The sequence below is a fragment of the Carassius gibelio genome, chromosome B23 (assembly GCF_023724105.1).
Source record: "Carassius gibelio isolate Cgi1373 ecotype wild population from Czech Republic chromosome B23, carGib1.2-hapl.c, whole genome shotgun sequence".
Taxonomy (NCBI): Eukaryota; Metazoa; Chordata; class Actinopteri; order Cypriniformes; family Cyprinidae; genus Carassius; species Carassius gibelio.
Genome location: NC_068418.1, coordinates 15099795 through 15127552, shown reverse-complemented (window position 1 = coordinate 15127552; position 27758 = coordinate 15099795). Strand labels below are relative to the sequence as shown.

The 27758-nt window shown below is 38.5% G+C and overlaps 1 pseudogene; it reads left to right on the top strand.

Moving 5' to 3' along the window:
* Positions 1-576: 576 nt before the first annotated feature.
* On the top strand, positions 577-27758 carry LOC128011310 (intermembrane lipid transfer protein VPS13D-like; annotated as a pseudogene).

Sequence of the window (27758 nt, the reverse complement as noted above, 5' to 3'; positions counted from 1 at the left end):
TTCAATTAAAAGTTAATCTCCTTTAAACCAACTTGATTAACCATTAAATCTATCTATCTATCTATCTATCTATCTATCTATCTATCTATCTATCTATCTATCTATCTATCTATCTATCTATCTATCTATCTATCTATCTATCTATCTATCTATCTATCTATCTATCTATCTCGGTGTGTAAGAGTGTACTATTAAACCACTAATCTTAATATAAAAATATTTTATTAATAATAAATACGTTATAAATAAATATTTTTTAAAACGTATTTGCTACTTTCTTAGTGGCTCTCTGTGATATAGAGCAATTTTGAAACAATTTTATGACATTTTTGAAGAATATAATACGATATAGTAAATCGGTTATATTTAATTAGTAAATATATAGTAATATAACACAGTAATAGTAGTATTTAAATATAAATTTGTAATAGTCTAATATAGCCTAAATAATAGTCTCCTATTTAACTACTATAGTCTATATTTAAATAGTGTTACCTCGAAATGTTATCATTTAGCCTCTTTACTGCCTATGCTCTTTACGCGCTACTCTTCCGCCCCCGTGTGTAGGAAACAGGAACTGCACCCATAGAAAACGATATGAGGGCGCACAATAATAGGTCGAGCTAATATTGCTGTATCTACTTTCTCAATATTCCACATTAAAAAAATATCCCAACAGTAATTAATGTCTTATCAAATCGACCTCCAAACGCTAGATGTCACATGACGCCCATTTGCCCCAATAACGTTGATAGAAATCGATTTGTTTTGGCACGTGACCGGAAGCGTCGAAGTTTTCATGAATTCAGTTTGACATGTATGAAGTTGAGAGATGAGTGTAGAGGACCCACGGCAAACTGTGCCTACATGTCAGGGCGGACTCGGACTGTGACCGGTCACTATGTCCAGTAATTTGTCTTGTTTTAAGTTGGCAGGAAGTTGTCGCTCAATGCTAGCGCTGCCCCATGTTTACTGCCTTGGAGTCAGAGAGAGCTGCGCTATTATGTTCGTCACAAGCAGTAGTTTGTTTTCGTCCGTGGTTGTCAGCTGTGGTGGTGTGTTATGTAAGGGTCTTTAAAAAGAAAGGAGATATTTTACTTTCTTTTTAGCCAGCTAGGACAGCTTCTCTTGAAAGAGGAGGACTTTGCTTGGCTTGGAACTTTATCTGGACTGAATTTATAATAGACTGCGGTTGACCGAGGAGCAGACGGTCTCTTAACAATGGTAAGTTTTCTACATAATTCACTTCAAAACGAATATTCTGTCATTGTTGACTCACTATCATGAGTTGCAAAATGAAAGCCTCACTTTCACTTTGAATGGAAAAAATGCAGTTAAAGTGTGACTGAGGCTGTCAACTCAGTCAACTACGTTTCTGCTGTACAAACTGTAGAAATTGTAGAAAAATCACTTATATTAATCTTAGTCTGTTTGTTTAAGTGTTGCAAATAATTTTTTCGTATAGTGGTTCTCAAGCAGGGAGCCAGGGTCCACTAGGGGCCTCACGAAACCTCCTGGATGATTTCATGATTTACTCCTGATATTATTCGTTCAGGAGTAGTTGTGATTCTCTGTGTTCAAATCACAATTAGTTAGAATCTTTCATAATGAACTGAAGATATTATATTTAGTTTTTATAATATTTATTATTTTATGATATTACACTATTCATCATTTATGTCTACACATAATAATGTAAATATATAAGAATATAAAAATTATATTATTTTCAATTTCTACAGTGTTTAAGTAAAAAAAAAAATATATATATATATATATATATATATATATATATATATATATATATATATATATATATATATAACCAGTATTTAAAATCCAATCCATTTACCATCCAGTGGGAGAAATAAAGAAAATCGTATGTAATACCATACCGTGATTACTTTTATTAGATTTTGCATTTGGCTATATATTTAGACATGAAATGCTACTTCATTATGGCTGATCTGTAGCTTGTAGCCCCAAAGTAATTTTCTGTATTTATTTTTTATTTTTTCATTTATGGTAATAATGTTTGACAATGAAGATCTCAAATGTGACTTTTTTTTTGTAAAGATCAGTTAACTTTTTCTAATCACATCCATGTTTTTTCAGCCTTTTTTTTCTTATAAGTTTTGTACATTTCCAATAAAGTAAAAAACAAACAAACAAACAAAAACAGCTAAACGATTAGATGTATTTTCTTTTTTTTTTCCACTTCCTTGACAGCTCAACAATTTATGTGTGATTTCTAGACCTGGCAAAGTCATGTAAAGTAATAAAATCTTTTAACTCCATGGGCATTTCTGTAATTAATTTTCATTTTCCACTCCAAGCTCTAAAATAATTTATTGGGTAAATTATTATAGGTATGGATTCACCTTTAACTTAATCCCTGTGTGGTTGTGTGAATATGAGACCCAGATTAACAACAACAGTTTGAGTTTTAACATTCATCTCATTATTTGTGTTTGAAGAATTTGATTTTGCATTCTAATTCATACAAGGATCCCTCACATTTTAAGTTATCAGGCAATGCTAATCAGATGTCTGTTTCTTATTTGGTAATATGATGGTGTCGCTTCTCTCTTTAGGCTTTTTTTAATGACTTGTGCAAGGAGTTTCACATTAAATAAATTCCATTTGAAATTCCAATTCAGTGAAATTTAATGTAATTGTCACCCAAAATTACAAGTATCTCATTATTAACACACTTATTATGTACATTTGTATGGCATAGATCTATGTAAATAAACATTATATAAATTGTGCTTTTATGGTGTTTAAATGACATTATTTAAATAATTTTCATTTCTGGGTGAACTATACTGTAATTTGTGACTTTGATATAATTATCCTACACGAGTGATATATGCTGGAACTGATGCCAGCACTGTTTTCTATGTCTTTTGGCTGCAGTGCACACTGAACAAAGCTCACACTTTTGTTATAGTATCTTTTAAATTCCAGTTAAATGTCTATAGTGCTTCTATAATTAACAGTTCATATTTTGGTTGCAATTTTAAAATGATCTCTCTTTGGCTGTTTATTAACAAAATAATAATTCCTGAAGGATCGAGTAGAGGACGCTCAGTCTGCCTCAGATGCTGGGACAACTTCTGGATTCACCCTGGGCAGACCCTGGCCTCGAATGCATCCCAGAAGCAGATGTGCCATCAAGTCCAGGTCAGCACTTTAATGTGGGGAAACAAATAGGGTGCAGATGATCCCAGCGTGTTGTAAAAAAAAAAAGCTTTTTTTAATAGTGGACTAATTCTTTAGACCCTTCTGTATATTTTTACTTGCCTGCACTCATGTGGTAACTGACATGCCCTTGTGTTACAGAAGACCATGTGTGTCTGCTGGACTGTATAGCTCTGGGCCGTCATGCCCAAAACAGTCAAGAGCAGTGTGGTCACTAAACGATCCACTGTGAAAATCAATGTGACAGGTAACATCTTTACAATTATCAAGATGAATTTAATATTATATGTGATTGACACAGTTTAACTTTGAGTTCTTCTCATATGTTTTTGCCATTCTCTATATTGAATAAATTGTGATAATGTTAGAAAAGTTGAAGATGTTTGAATACATTTTGGTTTGTATATAAAAATATATACACAAAATGTGTATGTACAGTGGGGATCGAAAGTTTGGGCACCCCTTGCAGAATCTGTGAAAATATGAGTAATTTTCAAAAAATAAGAGAGATCATACTAAATGCATGATATTTTTTATTTAGTACTGTCCTGAGTAAGATATTGTACATAAAAGATATTAACATTTAGTCCACAAGACAAAAACATTGCTGAAATTATTAAAATAACCCTACTCAAAAGTTTGGGAACCCTTGGTTCTTAATACTGTGTTCTGTTACCTGATGATCCTCGACTGTCTTTCTGTTTTGTGATGATTGTGCATGAGTCCCTTGTTTGTTCTGAACAGTTAAACTGAGCAGCGTTCTTCAGAAAAATCTTTAAGGTCCTGCAGATTCTTCAGTTTTCCAGCATCTTTGCATATTTGAACCCTTTCCAGCAGTGACTTTATTATGATTTTGAGATACATCCTTTCAGACTGAGGACATTTGAGGGAATCAAACACAACTATTAAAAAAGATTCAAACATTCACTGATGCTCCAGAAGGAAACAAGATGCATTAAGAGCTGGGGGGTGAAAACTTTTGGAATTTGAAGATCAAGGCAAATTGTACTTAATTTGTGTACCGGAAAACATACAAGTATCTTCTGTTGCTTACGAAGGGCAGAACTAAATGGAAAAAATATATATTTCAACAAAATAAGACAAATTTGGCCATCTTCATCATGTTCAAAAGTTTTCACCCCCCAGCTCTTAATGCATCTTGTTTCCTTCTGGAGCATCAGTGAATGTTTGAATCTTTTTTAATAGTTGTGTTTGAGGGTTCAAATATGCAAAGATACTGGAAAACTGAAGAATCTGCAGGACCTTAAAGATTTTTCTGAAGAATGCTGCTCAGTTTAACTGTTCAGAACAAACAAGGGACTCATGCACAATCATCACAAAACAGAAAGACAGTCGAGGATCATCAGGTAACAGAACACAGTATTAAGAACCAAGGGTTCCCAAACTTTTGAGTAGGGTTATTTTAATAATTTCAGCAATTTGTTTGTCTTGTGGACTAAATGTTAATATCTTTTATGTACAATATCTTACTCAGGACAGTACGAAATAAAAAATATCATGCATTTAGTATGATCTCTCTTATTTTTTGAAAATTACTCATATTTTCACAGATTCTGCAAGGGGTGCCCAAACTTTCGATCCCCATTGTATATATAAAATATACACTTCAGTTAAATGTTTTATGTTTTTAAACGAAGTCTCTTATGCTCCCCAAGGTTGCATTTAATTTAATCAAAAATACAGTAAAACCAGTAATATTTTAAAATCATACAATTAAATTAAATTAAATTAAATTAAAACAATTTAAAAAAATGTGATGGCAATTTCTAAATCTGTAATTGCATTGTCTAATTTCTGTTCTCGTTTTCCCTTCAGGGACAGAGTTTGTGGTCGTTTGGATACCAATGCTTTCATTCTGAAAGGCACTACTGTACTCACCTACAAGCCTCGACTTCTGGACAATTTAAGATTTAGTTTCCCCCACAGATTCAGTTTCCAGCTCTAGACACCCGTCTTTCCTGCAATGATGTGCAGCTTTTCCTGGCAATAGCCAAATCCATTCCAACCACTGGATCCACCGGCCCTTCGGACATTGCCAGAGAAGCTGAGAGGTCAGCGTCCACTGCCAGCACATACACTCCATCCAAATCAAAGGACAGCTTCAGGCAAAAGACAGATGCTTTAATGGGTTTGTTAACTGATAAAAATATATATAGTTTCTATTTAAATATCTCAAAGAGATCTGCGAAGATTTGTTTAGTTTTGGGCAAAACTGTCCCTTTATTTAAAAAGCTTTTCAGAAGTTTCTTAAAATATTTTATTTTAGAGGGTCAGCTTAAATGTTTACAGGATCTTGGGTTCAAAAGGGAAGACTGCAGACGGGCACTCATTCACTGTAAAGGTACACCAGTGCACTTATGAATTATGTGATCCATTGTTTATATTTGTGTGTGTGTGTGTTGAATTACAGGTCAGCTGGACTAAGCTGCCACATGGCTATTGGATAACGCAGAGAGCATGTCCAGCCAAAGCCGAAAATTAAATTTAAATTAAATTAAATTTATACCTGGATTAATACCTGGAAAGTAGGGATGCACTGCTATTAAAATTCTGCCTAATAGTTATTTTAATGCTATAGCTGATAACCAATACATAATATTAAAACTGAATACTATTTTGTCTAAATCAATCAGGTATATTATAATTTAAGCTAAAGTGAATTTAGGCATTATATCTAATGCTGTGAAAGAATAAATTGATAATAATAAAATGGAGGATAAGAGGATGTAAAATAATTGAGAAAATAAGAAATTTACGGTTTGACACGTTTACCATTTTCTGTTGGACACATTATAACTAATGACACATTTCCATGGAAGACTATATGGGTCATTTTCAAGGATTGAGTTGTGAGCTAATTGTGAACTGTGTGTAAACTGTTCACTGTGTATTTCTGTGTACATTCATGAGCACACACATTTGTGTCTGCCAGTCTGTAGGTTGGGAGCCATTCAGCGAGCCCTGGCCATGTTTCCTGGATTGGCAGCGACAGGCGGCAGCCCGGCTCCTTCCTCCTCGCCTGAAGATCGGAGTTTGAGCCAAGCAGAGGCTGGATGTCAACATCACCTCGGTCTTACTGGGTACATAGTCTGGGTCAAACACACTCATAGGCCTCCATGCTTTTCTCTAACTGTTTGCTTCCATATTTATGAGTGGTATGTTCATTTTGACACTCTTCTGCGGCCTGTCGTTCTGACAAACAGAGCAGTACAGCACCACCAATACTTCGTGGTTAGCAGATTACTGCAAGGAAGACGAGCAGTCGCCACAGTCCTCCGCCGCCCTGTCTTGGATGGGATCATCAGTGGACCCCCCTCCTTTGGCCAGAGTGAGTAACAGCCGTTTGCTTAACCTGCACATTCTTTCAGCTCTTAAAAAACGATGAACTGCACTGCAACACTGTGCCTTACATATTTGCTTACATTAGAGCTTAATATACCTTATCCATAATTTTTAAAGCTGAAGTGTCACTGTATGTACATTATCGTTCAAATGTTTAGAGTCTGTAAGATTTTTTCTCTTATACTCACCACAGATGAGTTACAATAAAAACAGTAATGTTGTGAAATATTATTACAATTTAGATTATTTCTATTTAAATATGTTTTACAGCTTGATTCATTCCTGTGATGTCAACGCTTAATTTTCATCAGAAAGCATTATGTTTTGGTGCTCAAGAAACATTTTTATTTTTATTATTATTATCAATATTGAAAACCGTTGTGCTGTTTAATTGTTTTATGGAGACCATTTTTCTGTGTTCTTTGAATAGAGAGATCAAATGAATAGCATTTATTTGTAATACAAATCTCGTTTCAAATGTCTTTACTGTCACTTTTGATCAATTTATCCTCACTAAATGAAAGTATTAATTTCTATTTAAAAACAAATTACTGAGCTCAAACTTTTGAATGGTAGTTTAATTGCAAAGACACTGATTATCAAACAGGTGTTCAATCACTGGTCAGACAAACCTGAGAAATCAACCTACAAAGCATTTACTTCTAGTTGTCTCTACATTTAAAGCTAGGATGGTAGGATAGTATTTGAACATCAAAACACTTCACAATCACACACTTTAGACACATTAATGATGGATGGTTTGAAACTGTAAATCCATCAAATAAATGTATTTTAAAATAAGCAAGTTTAAATCAGGGTTTCTTCTGAATATAAACACAAATCTTAATATCATTTTGAATTGGTTGACTAATAATGAGCTGTTTTCAAAGTGTTTGTAAGATAAGACCACAGCATATACTACCATGATGTGTGCGTCTCATTCTACCCTTGTCTTTGGCCGAATGCGTCTCCCCTCTTCCCACAGACACCTTGCATGTATCTATCTCTTCTTTTCTTTTCTCTTCTCCCTAACCTTTTATCTCTGCTGTCAGGTCTTCCTCTTGCCTACCTTAGAAGTAGAAGCTCTACCAGCTTGACTTGTCTCGAGCAGCAGATTCATTCCCAAGGTACAGTTCATAGATGCGCAGCCAGCTATAGAGAAGTCAGAAGATCATATTTGTGTTTGGTGTCATAGAGCTTAGGATAGCCTCGGTCTCTGAGTTCTGGGCTTTTGTTCTCTACCCCCTAACCCCTTATTTACCCCGTCCCTTAACCTACATCCATATATATTATACCTGTTTTGATGCCATACTTTTCTTTAAATCATGCTTTCTTATTACAGAGTTAATGAGTGTATTGTGAAATTGTCCTTTACTGATTTCATTTATAGCCTTTCCTTACCATGAAATCTCCATTAATATAAATATGATTTGGGCTTTACTTCAGGGAGGAACATTAAATGTTTATTTCCCAACAAAACATTTTCAAAGTCAGTATTTGATGCATAATATTGATAATCGGCTTTGTTCACAAGCTTAATGAAAGCCTGTGGCTTATTTTATATCCATGCCATTTTTTCAACAGATATTAAACTCTCCAAGAGGAGGCAACCATTTGTGCCCTATGCCTTACGTAACCATACTGGATGCACTATGTTGTTTGCTACTCTCACTAGCACACCAACCAGGTCAGAAGAACGCATATATTTTTCATACAATATTCAGCTGCATTTAATATTTTTTTAAAATACAAGGTGGCTCTGCTGTGTCCACAGAGTGGCGCTGTCTCACAGCAGTAGTGCTGACTCCATGTCTGATGTGCATGGGCCTGGGACCGATGATACGCACAACATCATGTTGTGGAGAGAGGTGCTGCCCGGGGAGGAGATCCCATTTGAGTTTGATGCCCGGGAGAAACCGAGACACCGGTAGAAAACGGTGTCTCTCAGCTTTTAATGTGCTAGCGTTGGACACCATTGTTTATACTTGCTTTCTCATGAGAATTTCAGGCATTTTTTTTTCATACAAAGTGACTTATAGATAATAGCTTCATGACAAATTTTCTGGAGAAAACCTGGCTTTAGTGCCATGCTCAGGGGCACAGTTATAATAGAAATGAATAGTAACTAATGGTTCTCCCGCTCTGGGATTTTTCATAGCTTAGAGGTTATGACTTCTTGATCCCATGCGAAATGATGCAGAAGCTGTGAAGTTACAGAAATCACGGTCCTGCTCCACCAACATTTTATCCTTGAGCAAGGCAGTCATCCAAGTTTGCCCCACATGTTGTGTACTGTCATTTTAGATTGTTAGCCTGAAATTTAGCAAGGTAAGGTATTCAGAAATAGTTTTTGAGTTGAAATTGTTTTGATTAATCTGTAGTTTATTGGGTTGTGAAACATATTATATACTATTATATGTATTATTTAATATACATTACTATTATATACTACTACTCAATATTTTGAAAGTAGCTATTATTTTTATATCTTAGTTATCATTATAATTTAGTGTATTTTTTTATTTATGTGCTTTTTTTGAAAAAAGCTTTTGCTTTAAAAAAAATTATTTACATTTATAATTTTAGTTTTAGTTCAATTTTAATCTGTAATTTCAGATCTCAAACATATTTAGTAAGTGGCTGAGGTAATATATAACACTGCCATCCGAATGGAGCCAAACTTAAAAGCAAGTTAGCATAAACAATAAGCCATGCACTGTTGAATTATTATCATATTACAGTATGACCAGAAATATTTAAATGTTTTAACTTGTTTACCAAAATTGATTTGCCGTAGTTTGTCCTATAATACCTTATTGGTTGTTCTTTCCTCCTCTTTGCTGCTGATGTGCTCTGAACACAGACGCACCCATGAGCTGAAACTCCATCAGCTGCTGGTGCGTGTTGTAGGCTGGGAGCAGGTGAAGCCAGTTTCCTGGGACAAGGTTGGAGTATTCTTCCGCTACGCTGCTCCTGATCGAAACAACCCCTCAAGCACTGTAAGTTTTAATAGGTTGTTATGTGGATAATGAATGTTTTGACATACATTTAAATCACTAAACTCATTAGTAAATCACAAATGCATTATATTAATGATTCTCTACATGCATTTGAAGTCTTTGACTTCTCTCATGGCTCTTTGAAACTTTTTTTTTTCTGCTCTCTCATGTTATCATTTTGAAATACAAAATATTTGAGTAGTTCATGAAAAATGAAAATACTTCATACAAATTTAATGATACTGCTTTTTTTCTAGGTTGGCAGCCCGATTAGCAGAACTGCCATCATACACCCTCATGTGTATGTAAGTTCTTGTATCTCCTAACATTATACTGAATTATTCTAGTTTATGTAAACAATCTATAATCTCTGTTCAGTTCTCATCTTTGCTGCCTTTTCGAGTGGTTTTCTCTATCACTGTGGAGGGCAGTGCATGTAAGGTTGTCACAGTGCAGTCAGCTCTCACAGTGAAGAATCACCTTGAGGTTGCCATGGAAGTGCGTTTACAGAAGATCAAAAGTTGTTCTTCTGTAAAACGCCCATCGATTGGACCTCCGTGGAGCGGCCTGGTGAGGTCAGCAGCAGTAGGAGAGAGTGCCAGTCAGTAGACTTTGGTGAACAACTCCAGCGCAGCTTCAGGTAAAAATAAGCTGACTGGAAAAAGAAAATATGAAAGAATGAACTTTGAATTGTAAACACTTTTGTACTTTTTTAGGTTTTGTGTTGTCATTAAAAAAGAGAACTACTCTGATCAGCAGCCTGCCAAAAGTGTAGCAGGAGGTACAAAACAGATCTACCGCCAACCAGGTCACACCATCTATCTGCTGCCCACCCTGGTGCTGGCCAACCTTCTTCCCTGTGACCTTAACTACTGCATCAAAGGGACCTCGATCAAGGGAACCATGAAACCAGGCAAAGAGGCAGTGCTGCATGAAGCAGACACGTCACAAAATATAGAATTACTGTAGGTGAGTAGGAGTACATGATAATTTATCACATATTTAACATAAAAGTTGCTTTACTAATCCAGATTTCTGTTGACATAAAGCATTATGAGTTTTCTATTTGTTCTCAGGTGTGCTCCTGGAGAACTTTCCTATGTGTAAAGAGCTGCTCATCCCTCCTGGTACACAAAACTATGTGGTGCACATGCAGTTATATAATGCCAACAAACGGCTGCTCTGTGTGACCATACAGATTGTTCTCTGAGCACATGGAGCATTAAAAATCCTCATCTCTGCTTCCTATTGGCTTGTCAACAAGACTGCTTTCTTAATCGAAACCTTAATCCAACACAACTGTACTGCACCACATCTGTAATATTTCCATTGATTATTGTGTCTGCAGGGCTGCCTCTGATCTTCCGCCAGGATTATGGGAAAACGGATGCCGCTGGGCAGTTTGAGGAGCATGAGTTAGCCAGGAGTTTGAGCCCATTGCTCTTTTGCTACACTGACAAAGAACAGCCCAGTATGTGAGTGCAAGAGAAGGGGAAAATCCAAAGAATTCTCATAGTGTGTTCCCACCATCCCCAGCCATCAAACGCTTTTCTATGTCTTATTTAATTAGCCTGCATAAATTCCCCCACCATTTTATTCATTTATTATATCATTTATTAATTACTCAGCATAGCAAAAATGTAATTTAACTACATAATTACCCTTTATTCCGCAAAGCTCTCTGAAGTGTTGTCATTTTTTGAACAGGTGCACCATGCGGATTGGTAAAGGGATTTACCCAGATGCTGTTCCAGGATGGTGCCAAGGTTTCTCTCTGGATGGGGGGAGTGGGGTGAGAGCAGTTAAAGTCATCCAGCATGGTAACAGACCCGGATTCATCGACAATATAGGTAATAAAGAATGCCTATCCTGTTTTAAGATAAGTATCTGTGAAATCCATTTTTTCCCAAATTTCATTTTATTATTAAAATTGTATACATTTTTCTCAAATTTAGGTTTTTCCCTTCTATTTTTTTCCAAACTTCATTTTAATGGCTAAATTAAACGTTATTGTCTAAATAACAGCAATTTATTAAAAGTAATATTTAAAAACAATTTTAAGGCCCTATGAATAAAAATATTTTTTGTGATTCCATTTTAATGGTTTGATTACATTTTAATAATCAAACGCATCTCTAAATAATTGATGATAAAAAAAAAAACTGATTTATTTTTAATTTATTTTTTCAGAAATACTATGCTTTGTGTTTACATTTTTGGGGTAAATGCGTTTTGGTAAATAATTTTTCTGGTAAACATTCCTTGAAAATAATCTTTTAATCATTTAATTTTTAGTAGTAGTAGTAGTCCTGCAATTTAATTCAGTAATATATTTCTGTCACAGTTTCTCTAAGTTAAACCAAACTTTTATTTTGACGGTTGCAGTTTGTATATGATGTGACATTTTTCTCTAAAGAAATGATAAAATGCTCCTGAAGTGACATTCAGAGCAGTTCTAGAAATGGTTTATGTGTTTATGTACTCATATAGTGTGGCAGCGGAGGATGAAAACATGTCAAGCGAGCTTCAGAATGTGTGTAGTAATCAAAATTCACATTAATTCACACGGAGATACGCAGAACATGCGTGATTCATATTTAAATCGTATTTTTGCAGCTTAATATTCACAGACACTAGTCCATAGCATGTTTTGATTTTAGTGTACTGTTCTTTATTTATCTAAAAGTTGTACAAAATACATTATACAGTAATTTCCCTCTTTATGACTGGATTTTATGATTCCGTCAGCGTGTCCCTCCAACTTGCCACAACACACCTCGCTGGAAATTTCTAGTAATTAAAGACACTGATTAGATGGTTCATGTGTGTTTTATATCGAACTCTGCAGGACAATAGCCACCCAGAAGCAGGAGTGTACACCACTGTGCTAAGTTGATGAAATAATATAATGTAATGTCTCATTATAGGAATAAATGTGAGAAAAGGGAAAGGAAATTATCATGACACACACATTGTGACCGTTGCTCCACGATACCTGCTTGACAATCGATCATCTCACAAGTTAGCCTTTTCTCAGCGGGCATTTGTCAGATTTGTTTATCATTGTGCTATGTTTTAGATAGTTCTAATAAAAGACACAGGATAATAACAGATAACGTTTTGTTTGCTTGTAGGGTATTGCAAATCCAGAGGGATTTATCTCCACCCTGCCAGGCTCTAGTCTTGTGTTCCACTGGCCCAGAAATGACTACGATCAGCTTCTCAGTGTCCTTCTGGATGTTCCCAACTGCACCTGGTCTGGAGGTTTTGAGGTCAACGAGCCTAAATCCTTCCACATCAACATGAGGTACCCAGTGCTACCAAATATACTCTAGAGATAGTTGAACAGAAAATGACTAAGAGAGGAGTTCTCAATTTCATAAACATTTTCCTGTCATTATGTGTTCCATAGGGACACTTTGGGAAACTGCTTCTTCCTCCGAGCTGAGATTGCTTTGAAACATATCAAATCTCATTCAGTGACACTGACCAGCAGCCCCCACCCTTCCGTGTAGATAACATCTCTGAGGTAAGTCCTTAGAGGGTACACATTATCAAGTATTGTAAGGCTGTAGAACGTTTCAGAAGATTTGAGAATAAAGAGTATCACTAAGATGGTTGGGAATATGAACTGGCCAGGAACTCAGGTCACCAACGGCAATCAAAGTTTAATTTGTCAAAACACATGAATAAGAATGCAGTGCTAACCAAAATCTCAACCTATATCATATAAGATATTGTGGTGCGCCTCTTTCATTTCAGAAACTTGCTTTTGCTTAAGGGTTCTGCTTGTGCCTCTGACTTAAAATAAAAATATTGTTCAGAAAATATTTCCTTTCAGTGTTCAATTCTGGACACCACAACATGTATGATTAGGCATGAAGCACGTTCTTCTTAAAAAGGTGTACTTATAAGTATTTTTAGCCTGTTATTTGGAGTTTAATTGAGTATCTGCAGGTGTGCACATTTTCCCTCACCTTCTTCCGACCCCTTAGCCAGATTTCCCGTCATTTGATCTGCTGGTGGTTTTAAATTTACTGAGCGAGACACCATTCTAGCCATTATAAAAGGTGGATATAAAGCTTTTGTCACACAAAATAGCTCTTTTACTCCCTCTGGCATGACTTAAGCAATCGATTCATCCATCAGGCATTGAATTCTCACAGCTCTGCGTCCGGTAGTTTTTCTGTCTCACTGCTGCACTTACATCAAAAACGGGTATTTTTTTGATCTGCTAATGATTATTTAGGGGTAGACATTTAGCTGCTTCTTTGGTGTGGGTTTTGATATTAAACAACAAAATGTTGGTTGATGCTGGGATTAGACACATTCTCAGTGATTTATCTTGGGTAGTTTTGGGTGTTTCAGATCTTTCATCATCAAACATCAATCTAGGCTACCCAGTTGAGGATCATCAAACTCCTGTTTAAGCTCTGGCAGCAATATCACACAAATCCACTCCAGAGCCTGCATCCAGAAGATATAAATATCCTACATGTAATTGCAAGCACCTTGCTTTACTGTCACTGTCAATATGTGCTTCTCCACTCATTGGCCTACTCTTAAAGCGCTGTGAGCTCCTGCCTTATTCCAGCACCTTCTTTGTTGTCTCTTACAACACTAAGGTCCAACGATTGTCTTGGCAGCATTTTGAGAGAAATTCAGTTGTTTTCCCAGCTCCATTGTCAACTTCCATTTCTGCCATGTTATTTGTTTTATTCAAGCTGGTGGATAGCTTTGAGAAGTTTGTACCAGCTTATCGTTGCATTCGCACATTATCTCTGCAGGCTTCACCATAATAGATCTCCTCTTTACTTCAGGTGCCTATCCAGTTCTGGCAACATGGAGTGGCTGATATCAGGCTACACACAGAGGTAAAACCTGGGGCAGTTCTGGACTATGCCTGCGACAAACCCATTCTTCAACCCTCCATCACCCTGACTGTGAAGGGAGCTGGATCTTCACAGGTTACTGCTGACATGAACTTCTTCAGAGAATACAACAAGCTCTACTATGAGAACTCCATCTACATTGCTGCATCCTTCACATTCGCAGAGTGAGTTATCAACCTCTAAACTTCCAAAAAGCTCACTAGTCTTTGAAACTGACCAATATCAAGCAAAAAAAACTTTCCACTGGCCGTCGCACTTGCGTATTACGTATGTTTGTAAAAAGAAGTAAATATTCACTTGATTTGATAACAGAGATGCTGGAAAGAGGCCAGTGGGGAAGAAACGGGAGGTCAGCTGTGCTGAACTGGTGCTAGATGTGGAGACGAAAACACAAAAGAGTCATCCTAAAGGAAAAGGTCTGCTTATGTCTTTCCGAAGCCATCTGTCTGCCAGTTTCTCATTGTAGTTTGTTCTCAGATGTTCTCACACTTCTTTATCTGTTCAGGAGCCTGGAAAGCGCTCCCAGCTTTGGCGGATGATGGGAACGGGAATACTCTGTCATGACAGCTCATCTCCATCAAAGGGGAAACCTTCTCAGCCTCGACCCCTCAGTTCATCTTTAGTGCTTGACGTTTCTGGACTGGCTGCAGTGACAGACAACAGGTTACCTAACTGCTTCATAGTGCAACAAAGGATAACTTGTGCTGTCTTATTTTAAGCTTTTTCTTGTCCATGTAGAGGGTAAACATTATTATGGTGTGCTGGTGTCAAATTTCACATATCTTGTATTTATTTTTAAGCTATGAGCCTCTGATGTTGAGAAGGCCAGACAGCCGTCGCAGCACCACCCAGACATGGCACTCCAGCTCTGGCATGTTGACCTGTGGTCTACCCAGAGTAGTCGTCCAGGTCTGTCCTTCTTTCATCTTATTTTTTTGCCCCTCAATGGCTATTTTCAGTATTAAACAATCTGTGGCTCTTTAAAAAGCTGTTTGTGATGTTTTAGGTAAGAGGGGGAGTTTCTGGACTATATGATGGTGCTGAGGTGGTACTGGGACCAGACTCTGGTGTTTTGGGACTGTTACCAGAGCAACAGTTCATCAACCAGAAAATGAGGCCTGGCTCAGGAGCTCTGTCTGCCTGATGGGCCAACGCAAGTATTGCAAGTAAGACACCCCGTTGTTATTAGGGGAAGACACTTTCATTGTTATTGAAGGACGTGGTTGGGGTAGCATGCCATATGAAACCTTATGAAATGGAATCGGTTCCTGTCTTTCTTTCACACTTTCTAATATAATAAGAAGGTGCATACCTCATTTCAGATCAGTGACTTCAACCAACGGCGCATGAATAGACCCTCTCCAAGCATGGAGGAAGACCAGAATAAAGAGAGCGCTCAGAAGAAAGTTCCTGAGGAGGAGCTTGAGGTACAAACTATGTTTCTGATGTATAATTTTACCTTGACTGTTTCTAGTGAAAATAGAATTCACTAGAAAATAGAATTAGCACAGTTCAAAAATATTGAACTTGGAAGTTATAATGCCCTAATTCCTTGGAAGTTAAGATGCCCTAAGTGGGCCTGTCACTGGTGAATAAGCTTCCTGAAGAGCTCGTTTTTGCCAGCCTGTCTGACATTGATGTGCACTTCATCCGTACCACTGCCAGCCAGGTGCTGGCACTTACAGTGAAAGACATTGAGGTAAGCAGCCACAGACCAAAACATACTTCTTCAATGTGTGAGAATTTCTCACTCTAGATTAGGAAAGGGTCAAGATGGTGGACTGTTTAGTAAGACTGACTATCAACATGTTCTGCTCATCTACCATATTTTTGACCATCAGCAAAGCAAATTGATGGCTGTTAATACAAAAAACATCAACATTTAATGTTTGATTCATACCAGGTCCCAGAAAATGTTTATGGATCTCTGTTAGTAGATTAAGTATCTAACATTTGTGGACATTTATGTATATATTTAATGTGCAGTCAATGTCTTTATACCGCCATTTCTTGTACCATAGGCACTACATACAAGGATGGATTGTGGGTGTGTTGACTTAGCAGCTTTCAATAAAGTTCTGACAGACATGTCTTTATTTTCTCATCTATTCCAGTTGGACAACCAACTCCTGGGCACCACTCAACCTGTTATGCTGTGTGTGACTCCAAGCTCCATTGAAAGTTCTGGAGTGGACTCAGGCCCTGCTTTGCAGGTCAACTCTGTTAAAGTACCCAGCAGTCTTATGCTCACAGATCTTTATAAGGTGAAAACAACTTATGGACACACTTTGTCTCCAAAAAAAATGCTTCAGGCATATCTATATATCTTCTATTGTCTACAGGAGCTTGATTATAGATTTTACTTTCTGCCTTACAGCATCTGACGGTCACAGCCCGCCCCTATACTGTCGTCATTGAGGAGAAGCTCCTATTGAAACTGCTCATATTCTTTGGCTATGGTCAGGCAGAGGGAGGTGTGTAGTGGGTTACCCTCTGATGTGCGGTATGGGGAATGCAGCTTATGATTATCTGCTAAGTACATGATTTTGTGTTTCAGAGGTGGAGAAGCAGGATGAGAACCTTTATGAGCAAACCAATGAAGATGCAGGAACTCAAAAGCGCTATTATTTTGAGAACTTGAAGATCAGTCTTCCTCAGGTCAAGCTGAGTGTCTTCATCTCTCACAAGTTACCCCCCTGACCTGAAGGTACAAGAGCCAAAGTAGAATCAGCTGGAGTACTGTCAGTTCTTCACTGGATGCAGTTCTGTTGTATGAAGTTTATGAAATGGTCTGGAGCATAATCAAATGTTGTTCTGCACAGGCTTTGAAGGGAACCCTTGGGTTCCCACTCATTCAGTTTGAAGATGCAATCATTAACATGAAACCCTACACTCGAGTCCATCCCTATGAGACGCAGGAGATGATCATCAGTGAAATCCTCAAGCACTTCAGAGGTCTAAAACATTCTTCATTCTGATTTGTTTTATTTACATTAGATTTTTACGCTATATGTTACGGTATAATTTCTCAACGGTTGCATCACCACTGTGTGATTTCATTAGCTTTTGGTCTTACATCTATTTTCTTTGTTCATTTATTAGTATTTTTTTGTAGGAACTTATAAGTCCGGCAGCTCAGATCCTGGGTTCGGTGGACTTCCTGGGTAACCCCATGGACCTACTGAACGATGTTACTGAGGGTATGAATGAACTTATCAAGTATGGCAACGCTGGAGGGCTCGTCCGCAGTGTTACACATGGGGTTTCCAACTCTGCTGCCAAGGTATCAAAAGTTCACATTCTTACCGTCGTCTTCACCAGTCTGTCTGGCAATGCATGATTCTCAATTACTGAAATATTTCACAGGTTTGTTTTGCCATATTATTCCCAAATGTATGATATATAATAAATTCTGTCTGTTCAGCTGCAAAAGTACCAGAGCAGTAAACAAAAGACAGGGCTTCACTGGGTGCAAGGCCAAGTCATAATGAGAAAAAACAAGAGAACGAATTGTCCTCTGTGATCTGGTTGGTTCAAATGTAAATTAGAAGCTGAAGTTGTTTATTTCTCAGCCTTCTTATTGAATATGTTTTTGAAGAGCCGTCCAAGCAGTCTGTCTGAAAAGGAACACTAGAACATGCCACATGTTGTCATTTGACGATTTCCAGGAAAAGAATAAGAACTGCATTAAAAGGTCATCTGCGCATGATCGTCACCAGCAAAGCAATCTGACCTGATTTTCATCCTAATATGCAACGGAGAGGTGAAGGTTCAGCAAGTTTATTAGTTTTGGTCTCCTTGTGTAAACAGGCAGGTTTCTGCATGTTTACAGAATCAGGGAATACAAGCGTTTAATACTTTAGTCAGCAAAAAAGTTGAAAATCAGACCTGGAACATTCTCATGTACGTTGTAAGTTTGTGAGGCTCTTAGTGTTGAGCTTGAGCAGATGGACTCTGATTAATGAGCTTAAAAAGCTAATTTGCTCATGGCACTTGTGTATGAATATGTATACTCATGGGGCTACAGTTGTGTGTGGTCAGACCTGAGCCTACACTTCATGTCCTGCAGCCAGCTCTCAGCATGTCTGTCTGACAGTCCATTGCGCCACGTCCTTCATTGGCAGCCAGCTCACTGTCAGACAGGGCTTTGTGTGCTTTTCCCTCTGTCTGCTCCCTCTGTGCTCTCATTTACTTTCCTTCCAGCCACACTGGCCAAGCTCATGCCAAAAGTACTCATAGAATGGGACAACACTAGGTCTCAATCAGCAATCTTTCACATTCACACTCGACCCTTTCTAAATAAACTTTGCTGCTTTTTTTTAATCAAAGGTGAGTTGGTTTAAATATGCTCATCAAACTACTACAGCAATTTCAGGTGATGTTTGAAAATAGACTTTGGAGCAAATTGGATTATGAAAATACGTTGGAGCAACAGTCCATTTCTTTGACTTCAGCTCATCTATCGTTGTAGTATCTTTTAATGTCTTTGTAAATAACCCACTGGACTGCTGAAGAAATGCTTAGGTTAACCAAAGAAAAATAAAATCCTCTCTACGTTGGCTGCTTTTTTGACATTAACTCAATTTCAAAAGTATAAACACATTATTACTCCCACTGGAGAACATCCAACATCTTGAATAAAAATGCTTTGCCAAAATCATCCACCAACTGTATAAGGCTCCATGTCATGCTGCTTGGGGTGGAAAAACTTTAATGAAAGGCATTTGAAAGCTTTGGTTTGATCAAGTGCCTGGAAAGCTTGAGGTTTATTGTATTTTGCAAAGATTACCATTAGTTTTTCTAACTTGTGTCAGTGGCCACCCAGAATTTATTTTGGAACATGTGCAGTCCTCAATAATTCTCTGTTGTTAGTTTTACCTTTATGGGGGCCTGGACTTTTCTTAATAGGCATTTTAGCTAAGACACGCTCTGTTGACTGCAATATGCCTCTGCCTTTGACATTTTCCAGTGTGTTTTTTTTTTTTTAATAATGCCTATAAAAATTTGAATTCATATTCAGCAATGTCTTAAGCAAAGCGTCAAGCTAATTTTCATGTTTCGAAGCAACTCTCACTGTGAACAGGATTTACCTTCTGTTTATTAGTTTGTAAATTTTTTCTCATCTGTCAGACTTTATGATGATCTCACCGTGGTTTTCATTCCTTAACATCTTCTTTCTCACATGCAGACACACTAACTGAAACACATTCTTGCACACCTCGAGGGGCCCTGCTTTGAGATAGGATGGTCTAATGGCTCAAGCAGAGGTGGTGTGAGGGGCCATAAACTTGAAAGTGTTTTGATCCTCCTCTCCCTCCCGCAAACTCATATCTGGTAAATGTATTGGTATAATTTCACAGCCAAGCCTTTTTATTTATTTATTTTTTTTAAAAAAGGAAGAGAGTAAGAGAGGGAGGCAGAAGAGGAGGAGGAGCAGAGAATCTGAGCTGGCCTTCAGATGAACTCACCCGGGACTTTGCTTGGAGGGGTCATTCCAAGTTCATGCCTGGCGTTCGCTTGAGTTCTGCAGAATGTGCCTGTGTTTATAAAGTGCTCCGGCTGCAGTAGGGAGCTCACTGGGCCTGTAACACAAACTCCCTTCCAGGAGGCACCTAAGGGGGGCCACACTGGGCAAAGTCAGGTCAACTGTGCCAAGAGGGGGAAGCGCTACCCCATTAGACAAATTACAGCCTGATATATTTGACAGCTGGATGAGATGGTGTGTAAAATCAATTATCTGTAAAATCTGTGTGTATCCTCATAGCTCAGCAATGGAAGTGTTTGAGAACAATGGTGGTTGCCCAGAAAATGGCTGTAAGATATTAGAAATAAATATGTTTCATGGACTCATTTCATGATTTATCATTTATTTTGTATGACTGTAGTCTATTGTAAAAAACAGTTGTAGTACTACATGAACTTTTGGAGAAAATGAAATGGGAACCACAATAAGTCATGGATGTGTCCATGTAAAGAAGACAGTCCACTCCTTAAGGTTACTACAGGCAGTTGACTCCTTAGGGTCACTGTGGGAGGTTTCCACTAACTGAAAAGGCCAGTGTCAGCAACTTTTCCAATGGCTGACATTATAAACCCAGGACACACCAAGCCGACTACAAAGAACTAGCGGCAGCAAAAGCCAACAGTGCTGTCACCTTGCTTTGGCTGCGTCTGGTCCAAAAATCGGTGCTTGAACACACACAGAATACATCCGAGTGCAAACTAGCATGTGCCTTCTGCTCCTACGTATAGAAATAAACCTTCTATATCAGCATGTATCAGTAGTCTGTATTTGGTATTCAAAGGAATATATGAGAACTAGCAGGACAGACGTTGGCCAATGGCTGATGTATCTCATACCACATGTTTTTTGTACTGAATTGTTTGCTTGTTGGTACAGTAAACTTAATATTGCATAATTATTGTATTGTCTTATATTTAGATTGTGGTTTCGTTATTAATTTAAGTGATAATAGTCTATCCAGTATGAGAACTCTCTGTGCAGTTTGCAGGTACCTTATCAAATGGATTGGGCAAGACAATGGACAATGGACATCAGACTAAAGGATGTTGAGCATTCGCTATCATGGAACAACCAGCGGAGAGCACCTAGTGGCAGGGATTCATGGTCTTGCTCAAGGTACATCAAAATATTTGCATTTTAAATGCTCAATATTCATGCACTTTGTTGTACCATGATTTGTCCACTCATATCAAACTAACCCAACTTGTGGTTTGACACTCAATGCTGTGTAGGCATCATTGGCGGTCTGACCAGTGTGATAACCTCAACAGTGGAGGGGGTGAAGACTGAGGGGGGTGTCAGTGGATTTTTCTCTGGTCTGGGGAAGGGACTGGTCGGTACAGTGACAAAACCTGTGGGAGGAGCCCTGGATTTTGCCTCAGAAACAGCACAAACTGTCCGAGACATGGCCAGCTTAAGCAACAGGTATTTTTTTCTCAACCATTTATTCAGGTTATTTATTTCTATTATGAAAGAGGATGACAGAAATATTTAGATGAATGCCTTATCCTTGGACTTCTGCATGGCCCTTTTCCAACTACAGGGTGCCAGAGCTTGTCCCCAAACTGGAATAGAAAAGAGCATAATTTCTTTTTTTTTTTAAAAAGAAGCAAATCATTTTGGCAAGAGTGATGAAAAACAAGACTAATGTCACATTGCACAGTGGCTCCAATCACTTAATTTTCAATGTCTGCCTAAAACTATTAAAATGTTGGAATTTATTAATATAATTGGTTTTTGTTATATCTTATAAACATTAAATCACATGCAGCTTGTAATTGCATTAAATTACTTAAAACTACTAATATTAGAACTGGTAAAAAAGACAATAATGCAGCATGTTTGTAGTCATGCAGTCAGTGACATCAATGGAGTAAATCACCATTTCATTAGATAAGGGGTATCAATGGTTCAATGTTTATAGCTCCTACAACTTTGCAGAGCCTTTGTGACCTCTCTGTTGATGTGCCCATAAATCCCACCTGTCTTTTGATGAGTTTAGCTTGTGGCAATCCAAGCTCTACACTAATGAACACCTGCTAATGATCCAAAGCACAGTCCAAAACTGTTCAGAAAAACTTGCCTACTGTTTTAAGAGCAGCCTTCAGGGTCTCACCTTAACTTCATCCTCTAAAGCCAGCAGCTCTACCTGAGGTTTTATGAGGGGGCCCAGAAGCAGGTCATATTACACAGTCTGTCTGGTATGTAAAGCCATTTGTTCTTCATTTGCCTATGTATATGTGCAGCAAAGAGTGTTTGTGGTTTTACTGCTCCAACTGGAGGAGGAATGAGTTTCCGGTCTTCTCACCATTCCCCTTGAATGGAGACAGGCTGTGTGTGTCTGTGTGTGTGTGTGGAAAAGGGACCTGCTGGTGAACTGTGCAGTGAAGAGCTGGGGGAGTTTAAGGGAGAGGCATTTGGAGCGTGCCTGCCACAGTGCGGCCAAGAGTTCAGCCAGAGTTCACACAGAAAATCAGCAGGATTCGTGGGTCTCAGCAGACACAGTCTGACCCAGCTATTACATGTTCTCAATAACAGATTCTCAGGTAGCACTTCTGCACCGAATCTTCACATGTGCTCTCTCTTCAAGGATCAATTTCTATGCATCAACAACCGGCCATGGTGATTCCCAGTTGAGCTTTCTTCCCTTCCTTCCTGAAACTTTCATGATATTTCCCACATTTTGCACGCTCTTTTACAAACACTTGTCAGTAGTGTCAAACACTTGACTGTAGTGACAATGAAGTGATGCTTGTCTATAATATGTATATACATAACCTCTAAGATTGCAAACAGGAAATAAACAAGTAAATGAGAAGCAGACTGTAGCAAGGTCAGGCATAGTGGAAGTGTCCGCACAATTCTTTTTGCTCTCCTGCCCTGCTAGTGAACTCAGCCTCCCACATCAGTTCCCCGGACCCCAGATATCCCCCCACCCCTTGCTCACACAAGCACACACACACACATAACATACACCATTCCCAACTGCACTATGCAATCCAGGCAGGCTTCCAAAGGCAGCTCAATTACAATTTCAAAACAAAGGCAAAGAAGTGCTGGGGGTTGGCCTGGGGCAGCAGTAGGGGCTCAGACTTTGACTGAATAAGCACCCTGTTCCCCACCTTTAGCTGTCAGTTCAGTTTAGAAAAGCATGCATTTTCTATTACCCCAAGCTTTATTAAAGAAAGTCCCTCATGTGGTTTGCCTCTTGATGTGCATTTGAATGTCACCTTTGGCAAACACATCAAGAAGAACCTTTCTGCCTTCACTGAAGTTAGGCAAACCTCAAATTCCTCCTCTGTAAAAGATGACCGTACTTGTTCTGTGGCATTTAATTGAGACAACGGAAAACAACTGTGGTTTTTCTCACTGTTGTAAAAAAGGAATATGCATTTCTGGTAATCTAACAGTACCTGCTAATTCTAACTGGTTTTGGAATCAGCATACTAAATACAACTTGATTACACAGTTGACCCACAGCTGACCCTGTAAACCAAAGATAAGATTAGAAAAATAAACAATATTAGTCAGCCAAGCCTGAAACATACCAGATCAGAAAATGTGATGTCTCACCACAAGTCAAGTGTGTGTATATTTAAGTCAGACATTTGCATGGTAAGACGATCACACCTCGATAATGTGATTGTAACTCGACTTCGTACAGCACGTATACACTTTAATCTGATCCTGGACAGCCAGTGACAAGAGATGGTGGCCTAATTTGCCTAAATTCCATCAGGCACACTTTTACTGGCTAGGTCAGTGGAGAACCAAGTTAAACACCTACATACAGCAGCCTTCCACATCACGCCCACCCTCAACCCATTTAGCTCATGATCTTTCTCGGAAAGAAGTAAGAGCTGTTTGTTTGCACCCATTGACGGCTGACTGGCTGGGCTCCAAGCCCTGTGCCTGACCTAGAGTTGAACCCTATTGTTCCTAGCCCACAATCGGGTGCGGGGCATTGTGCTTGATCGCCTCCAGAGTGGAGGGAGCGGCTGGAGAGAGAGAGAGAAAGAGAGGTTAAGAGTCTCTGTGGGTCTGTTACAGTCCTGTCAAATACAGGGCCAGATCTCATGACTTACGGTTATGATTATGAACCGTGGCTTGCTGTTAAAAAGAGAGCCAAGTCCATGTGGAAGTTCTGGCTTTTCTAAGGAAAAAACAACACCACTTTCTCCTTAATATGTCATAATGAAGTAACCAGTGGCTTTGGAATATTTGATTTGGTTGCAAGTGCTAAAATGTGCCAGGGTGCTGCTGTTTTTCTTTGCATGACATCAGCAGAGTTTATAGCAAGTTCAATGAGTCACTTAGTTTTTGTTTTCAAACGAGAAACTTTGAGACTTAATGTGAAATGCAATTGGGCTTGCAAGTGTGACCAGCTTCGAGACTTCATGTTTGTCCATCCTTGGTTATCAGCTCTTCTCAGTGACTTACATTTTGAGTTCTTGATGAACAGAGGCAGCTGCATTCACCCAGGCTTCAGTTTAAACAGAACAGAGAAATGCAGTACACTGCCGTCTTTGTGAATCAACTGGAAACCATCAGCTCTAATCAAATGTCTGCTGGCTCAGATTCAAGCCAGATGTAGGAATTCCACTTGGCCCACCAGTGGCAGTTGAAAAGAAGAGAGGGGTTGTTTGCAGGAGAAGCAAGACCCAAGCTTTGCATTGGCACTGCAGGCTGCTGGCTAGTCCCCTTCAGCTTTGGCCAGGGCCACCAGAACTCTGGAGCTATCATGCTCTTGACCATCGATTGAACTACACGCCTATAACCAACACAGTGTGCTTGACTGTGTAACAGAGTTGAATGACATGATATGTTGGCAGGATATCACCTTAACAGGCATAGCAGGAGTCGGAGTATGAGGGTTTCTTGGATTGTGCCACAACAGGTGTTATTTCAAGAGACTCAGTTGAGCTCTTTAACGGGAAATGGGGGGGAAAGAGGAAAAAAGGTCCAGTCTTTCCAGTAAAAAGGTGCTTCATTCCAACTTGGATTCCCTAATGTTAACCCTCTTAAGGCTGTTGGTTTTGTAAGTAATGATCCTTGTGTGTTTTGTGTGCGTATTTTAGGCTGAGCGCGTAGCGAGTAAGGAAGCCGCGCTGCTGTAAGGGCCCTCAGGGGCTGCTGCCTCGGTTCTCCTCCCTACAAGCAGATGGACAAGAACAGCTCTTTCACTTAACGGACAATATCCACTCTGAATAGTGAGTACCTTGTCTGATGGTAATGCCAGGATAAGTGGTTCGGCAAAATTCTCCTGTTCCTAAATATAGGATTTCAAACCAACAAAAAATTAGAAGCACATTTTCTAGATCTTTTCTAGCTCAAGAATCCCAAACTTGTAGGTAAATCATTTTTGGTTATTGGTTGGAAGCATCAGGGCTTGTTTCTGTGTTCGAAGTGAGACAGAAAAGACATTTATCACCAAAGAGACTAATCCATCTAGATCAGCAGACCCCCTGTTGGCCCACATGACCTCTCTCCTCAGAGGTGCCACCCAGGCCATTAGTCTTCTCAGCTGCAGCCTGCACACTTTCGTCCTTTCTTCCTTCTCACACATGCAAACCACCTTAATATTGCCTGCTTAATTTCATTGTACTAATCTTCTTTTCTCTGCATGTAATCTATGCATTAAATAGCATGCTTGACTTAATACTTTTTCATTTACGGCAGAGTTAATCATTTTTTACAGATTTGCACCAGAATCTCTGAGTGAATTTGGTCTGAATTGAATCATAGTATATCTGCTTTTCTATTTTATGCAATTTAAATTGAATTAACCTACATTTTGCCAGGGAATAACACCATTTCTGTTCTTTATAAAGCAATGATGTAACAACCATTCATATGCCCGTTTTCTTCCGCAGTTTCATTGCAGTGGAACCTATAGACACATATTGCTGATCTCCTCCAAAGTGGTATATTTCCTCAAGCAATCTTTTTAGAGGTCAAATATGATGATCTCTATCATTGTCTGGTGTCCAAGGACCATGGGAAAGTATATGTACAGCTTACTAAAAAAGCAGAAAGCACCAGCAGTGGAGTGGCCATTCCAGGTCCATCACGCCAGAAACCTATGGTAAGAGACGTATCCCTCCACATATATGTAATACTTTTGAACTGTAAACCTTTTCACTGGTAGTTTAAAATATTGTAGCTGTCCCCCCATAATTGAGCTTATTGTGATCTCTAACATGAGATGGGCAGTGCCATGTATGTTCGCGCTGCATGTCTAATGTGTGTTACGTGTCTTCATGTGTGTTTTTGGTAACTTACAGTGACGGACTCATCAGTTTTCCACCAGAGTCGCTTCCGTCAGTTTTGTCTTCTGCACACAATTCAGTGCTCCGCTCTCCACCCAAATTTAAAAGCTGCTGTTGCTTAATGAAGATTTGACGAAAGTAATCATGGCTCAGTTGGATTCTTGTCATGTCAGATAGTGATGAGACTTTCAGTTTTATGAACGTCGCCATTTTTGATTTTACTTTGGTCACTGGTAAGGAATATGGGCTGGACTCACTGATCTATAATAGAGAGTATTATAGATCAGTGGCTTGACTCCCGTTGCTCGTTCATACAGACAGTATTCTAAACACAACTGTAAGCTGCTCTATGAATGGAAAATTTTGATACTCACACCTGTAAAGAAATTGTGGTCGTCAATCCCAAAAACGAACAGTGTGACCGTAGCCTGTGTGTATAATAAAATATGCCTGCAAATGATATTTGAGTTGAATGTTATTGATGCTTCCATAGATATCCATGTGTATTTTACAAAGTCTAAATGTATCGTTTTACTAGTACTTATGTGTATTTAAATGTCTGAAACCTAAAATAAACATGTGGATAAAACACTGCGATTATATGAGAAGTGCCGAGCGCGTCTCAGCGCCAGCCAAAGCGGGAAAGCAGTTTGAATTTGGCAGTTACGTGACATCACTGAATGTTCTAAATCCTATATTTGGGACTACATTTAGCAAATATTAGCAAATATTTACCAAAAAAACTGCACAAAATCAATAAAAATTACTAAATGGTGCATTATTTATGTTTGGGGATTGAATGTCCAGCAGTGATGATATACCATTAATGTAATGTATAAAAATACATAATAGATGATTTTGGTGAGACACTTGTCATCTCTTTGCTAACTCCATTCCAAATATCATTTGTTGTTTGTCCACAGGTCCATGTGAAAAGTGAGAGCCTTGCCATCAGGATTTCACTATGAACTATTACTATGAACAGCAGCTCATGCTGCCTCCCAGTGAGAATGACAATAGCTTATTATTAGACTCTTAGTCTTAACTATACTGACCTGCAGGGTAGAAGGTGTTTCTTGCTAATTTTTAACAGCTACTTCCTTTTCTTCCGTTTCTGTGGAAGGACAGTAATAAATCAGCAGAATGTGATAACCCACTTAAGCCAGTGTATGGGACATGCTCACAGCATGTGGTTTGTTCAGTGATGCGAACTTGTCTAGAGGGGCTGTTGTAAGCTCCGGCAAGCACAGATTTAACTTGAACATATGCAAGTATTTTAAGTTCTTTGCCAACCTTAAAATTATAAGTAAATTAGTTTTTTACGATTGGTAAAATAACTGGTGTCGCTAGATGTCCACTGCTATTCTGACACTACATTTTTTTGTATAGATCCTCTATAGGCACAAACCAATAGGACTATATCTGCCATGTATAAATAATGTTGAAAATAAGAATATGGTATGAAATTAATCATGGGTTTCTGTATAAAAACTGCCTTTAAGACAAA